Below are 5,121 nucleotides of genomic sequence, written 5' to 3'. Positions count from 1 at the left end.
AAGAATGTTAAAATGAACAACAATATCACCAAATTCCATAGACAATGTGCCAGCATAAACATCTATCTTGGTTCGGGCTGTTTTCATAAATGGCATGCCTAAAATAATTGGAACCGAACCATGGGAAAATCCCTCTTCCATATTAAGAACATAAAAATCAACAGGAAAAATAAGTTCACCAACCCGAACCAGCACATCCTCTATGAAACCTGCGGGGTAAGCAACACTTCTATTTGCCAAATGAATCACCATATATGTAGATTGCAAAGGTCCAAGAGATAAAGAATCGAAAATGGATAAAGGCATGACACTAACTGATGCTCCTAGATCTAGCATGGCATTCTCAAATTTATTGTTCCCAATAATGCAAGGTATACAGAAAGTACATGGGTCCTTACATTTCTCAGGAATGTGAGGAATAGATTTACCTATCAATGCTGACACATTTATGCCCATGCTAATCATTCCATTGCCTTTGAGCTTCCTTTTGTAGGTGCACAGCTCCTTTAGAAACTTGACATATCTTGGAATTTGCTTGATGGCATCTAGCAGAGGTATGTTCACCTTTACTTTCTTGAAGGTCTCCAAGATCTCCTTTTCCGCTTCTTCCAATTTTTTGTTTGGAATTACTCTAGGTAGGAATGGAAGAGGGATAGGAGGCTACGGTAAGTCAGAATTACTAGAAGAAGGTCCACCTGCATGAAAAATTTTGTTAGGAAGCTTTCTCTTTTGTGCAACTATCTCATCCTATTTTTCAGGTGTAGAATGAAGCTTGACAGCTTCAAGTGTAGGTGCTGCTACTGGTGGAGGCACTTGAATTTGGTTGCCAGACCTCAAGGTGATGGCACTCACATTTTTCGGATTCTGCATAGTCTGTGAAGGCAATTTGTCAAAATTTTGGGACTGAGCTTGGTTCAACTGAGTAGCCATCTGCCCCATCTGATTTTTCAGACTCTGAATGGAGGTTATTGTCTCTTGCTAAAATTGCATATTCTGGATGGTCATTTGCCTTACTAACTCCTCTAAGGAAGGTTGAGAAGGGGCCTCAGCTGCTTGTTGTCTTTGTTGTGATTGCTGCTGTTGCTGCATTGGAGGAGGAACATATGGCTTGCTTGGACCAGCAGCATTCTAGAAGGGAGGGACAGGCTGTTGTTGTGTAGAGGACTTGCCCATCTCAGATTTGGATGATTCCTCCAACTTGGATTGTATCTACTGCTTGAAAGATCATTATTATTCTGCTGTTGTTGGTTTTGCTGTTGAGAAGGTCTATTATAAATATTTGCAGCATAAGCTTCAGGTTTCTCATTGACTCCAAATTGCTGAAAAGAAGGACATAGATCTGTATGGTGATCTGCAGAAGAACATAGACCACAGACTCTTTCAACAGGTGCAGATTTCTAATTCATGGCAAGCTGAGTTACTAGGTTGACCAAGGCATCAAGTTTTCCCTCAAGCTTTTTATTTTCAGCAGATGAAGATGAATCTGTGGCCACCTCATGGACTCCTTTAAGGACAATAGCATCATTTCTTGCACTGAATTGTTGGGAGTTGGAAGCCATCTTCTCAATCAAATTCCTAGCCTCAGCAGGGGTCATATCACCAAGAGCTCCACCACTGGCAGCATCAATCATACTCCTCTCCATGTTGCTAAGTCCCTCATAGAAATATTGAGGAAGGAGTTGCTCAGAAATCTGGTGGTGAGGGCAGCTTGCACACAATTTCTTGAATCTTTCCCAGTACTCATACAAGCTCTCTCCACTAAGTTGCTTGATGCCTGAAATGTCTTTTCTGATGGCAATGGTCCTAGATGCAGGGAAGAATTTCTCCAAGAACACCCTCTTAAGGTCATCCTGGCTGGAGATGGATCTGGGAGCAAGGTAATATAGCCAATCTTTTGTCACTCCCTCCAGAGAATGAGGAAAAGCCTTTAGAAAGATATGATCTTCCTGGACATCAGGGGGCTTCATGGTGGAACAAACAATATGGAACTCCTTAAGATGCTTATGAGGATCTTCACCTGCAAGACCATGAAACTTAGGCAGTAAATGTATTAGTCCAGTCTTGAATGCACAAGCTTTCGTAAGTGAAATCAGGTGCAGCCATTTCCCTAAGAGTCCTCTCACGAGGTGGAGGTTGAGCCATGTTCTCAGTATGAAAATTAGTAATTGAATGCTCAAATGCAGAATATTCAAAATCACCAGCAACAGAATACTCAGAATGCTTAAAATGCTCACAATGCTCAAAATGCACAGAATGATCAAGATGCACACTATGCCTAACTAATCACCTGGATTGCCCCTAGTCATGCACTATATGCAGCAAATAATGTGTTCTCAAACAAGCACCAGGGGAGGGTTAAAACTACAACTATAGTCAAATTATATCCAAATAAGCTGAAATTTTGTGAGCAACACCCTAAAATCATGAAAAGATAACACAAAAATTCAAAGTCTAACTATGAAAACTACCTAAGGAAAGTTTAGAAAAATAAGACAATAATACTAAAAAAATAAAAACTTAGTAAATGGCTGATTTTTCAAGTTTAAAACCACAGGTCAGTTGCCACGGCATGGGAAATTTTCTTCTACCCCAAATACATATATAATAGTAGTCATTCTGATAACCGGAGCAAAAGTTATGGCCATTTTAAGTTTTGTTAAACACAAGTCCCCAAAATTTTTGTCTCTCTCAAATTCAGCCACACCAAGTGCTTCTGGTATTTTTCACACAAAATATGGACCAAAAGAAACTACCACACAAAAAATCAGCCAAAAATAACAAATCTAACTATCAAAACAAAAATCTCCAATTAAATTGCAAAATCAGTCGCTAAACACTGTTCACAACATTACACAAAAAAATCAGCATTACACAACATTACACAAAACCAGTCACAATTTTGTGAGCAACTAAATCAAGGAAGCGCTAAACAAGGGACGCGACTGAAGTGCAAAATAGAACACTACACAAAACAAAACAACACACACTCACACACTAAACAACAGAGCTAGACTCAAAACAACTAAACACTATTATGAACCCTTGGACCACTGCTCCCCGGCAATGACGCCAAATTTGATCGAGGCCGTACTCGAATCAAATAAACATTAAAAATGCAGTATCTAGGAAGTGATCCTAGATCGTCTCCCAACAAGCAATGGTCAACCAAACATTCATAACAGATAGTAATAAAACAGTAACGAATTGGGGGGTGTTTGTTTTTGTAAATTAAACAACAAGCAAATTTGAATTAGAAAATAACATAATTAAAACATGTTGTTTCCCCTTGATTCACAAGCAAGTCTCTTATCCTAGGTTACGAGGATTTATCCCTAACCAGTTCAACCACTTAATCCAACCTTAAATTAAATTACTAAGTGAAAATTAACATAAGGTTGTCATTATGTGATTAAGCAACACATACACCAATTAATCATGAACGAAACTGATCATTAAGCATGAGCGTAAATTAAGCGCAAAGACAATTAATCAAGAACTAAGCATGTATCGATTAATAGCAACAAATGCAGAGTAATTGGTGAAGAGGAAAAACTTATCAGAATTCAATAGTAATAACAAAACCTCAAAGAGAGTTGTTCTTGATCCTCAAGAGAAAACAACGCTGGGGACTTAGCCTTCCATTAATCAGTAGAAAACGAAATTGTAGATTGAAGCAGAAATGAAATTGTAGAAAACGAATTTTATTCTACTTGAACAGTGCGCATGAACAGTAAAAACTAGAATTCTAAAACCCTAGAATTATTCTCCTCTCCAAACAAACTCCATAAACTAAAACTCTGGTGCTGCTATATAAGTCTTCAGCCCTAAAGCTTATAAATCTATTTTAAGTCCAAGCCCATAAACGAAATAAAATAAAAGCTAGGCAAGATAAGATAAGATTAGATGAAATAAAATGTGGACGAAATAAAATCTAGATGAAATAAAATCTGGATAAGATAAGATTTGATAAAATGAAATTGTCTGCTCTCTTCAAGTCCAAGCCCAATTTCAGATTCAAGCCCAATTGCTTATAATTCTCCTGAAATTAAATTAAAAACACAAAATTAGTCAAGTAGGGCCAAATGATAAAACTGCATAATTAATTTGATAATTAAGGCTAATAAGTAATTGAAATGGTGACAAAAAGGGTTAAGAAATAGGAGAAAATAATGACACATCAAAAAGGGAAAACCCTAGGATCAATATTTCAATTGATTGATTAAATGTCAAACGGCTCCATTATCGTCCCTCCAAATTGTCAAGTGATTGAATCAAACAGAACATATACTCTGAGGGAGTCCCCAAAGAGAGTTATAAAAAATAGAATGAGGTTACATGAGTTATCACATCTTTAAAAAAAATAGTCAATCTGTGTTTTCCAAAAAAAAATCAAAATCACAAAAATAGGAAAGAATGTCATGAACATTGTACAACTTTCCATTGCATTGCATTGTTGCATACAAAGCCTGCATTTACTGCATTTCAAGACAAAGGTTGCGTTCATCTGCATCCCCAAAAATCATGTTTATATTAAGTGCATAGGTTTCCTAAATCTGATGTCGAATCTTTTGAGTTTGGGATGAGAGGCCCTCTCAAAGATTCAATCTTTTGCTTTCACATAAGGTTGAGCCCTTTGGTACTACTACCTATTGTCTTCCTTCAGAGGACTCAAGGTCCTCGCCTTCAGAGGACTCAAATTCCTCGTCTTTAGAGGACTCAAAGTTCTAGCCTTTAGAGGACTCAAGGTCCTTGCCTTTAGAGGACTCAAAGTCCTAGCCTTCAGAGGACTCAAGGTCCTCGCCTTTAGAGGACTCAAAGTCCTAGCCTTTAGAGGACTCAAGGTCCTCGCCTATAAAGGACTCAAAGTCCTAGCCTTCAAAGGACTCAAGATCCTTGCCTTTAGAGGACTCAAAGTCCTAGCCTTCAAAAGACTCAAAGTCCTCACCTTTAGAGGACTCAAAGTTTTAGCCTTTAGAGGACTCAAAGTCCTCGCCTGTAGAGGACTCAAAGTCCTCTCCTTAATAGGACTCAAAATCCTCACCTGCAGAGGGCTCAAAGTCCTCACCTTCAAAAGACTTGAAGTCCTCGTCTTCATAGGACTCAAAGTCCTCGCCTTCATAG

General features: G+C 38.2%; 1 non-coding gene across 1 annotated transcript; it reads left to right on the top strand.

Moving 5' to 3' along the window:
• Positions 1 to 1,689: 1,689 nt before the first annotated feature.
• On the top strand, positions 1,690 to 1,796 carry LOC113000564 (small nucleolar RNA R71). The gene has a single exon (XR_003265897.1). It is a non-coding gene; the product is annotated as a small nucleolar RNA R71 (small nucleolar RNA).
• The last annotated feature ends 3,325 nt before the right edge of the window (positions 1,797 to 5,121 follow it).

Source organism: Glycine max, chromosome 19 (genome assembly GCF_000004515.6).
Source record: "Glycine max cultivar Williams 82 chromosome 19, Glycine_max_v4.0, whole genome shotgun sequence".
NCBI lineage: Eukaryota > Viridiplantae > Streptophyta > Magnoliopsida > Fabales > Fabaceae > Glycine > Glycine max.
This window is presented reverse-complemented; position numbering and strand designations above follow the sequence as displayed.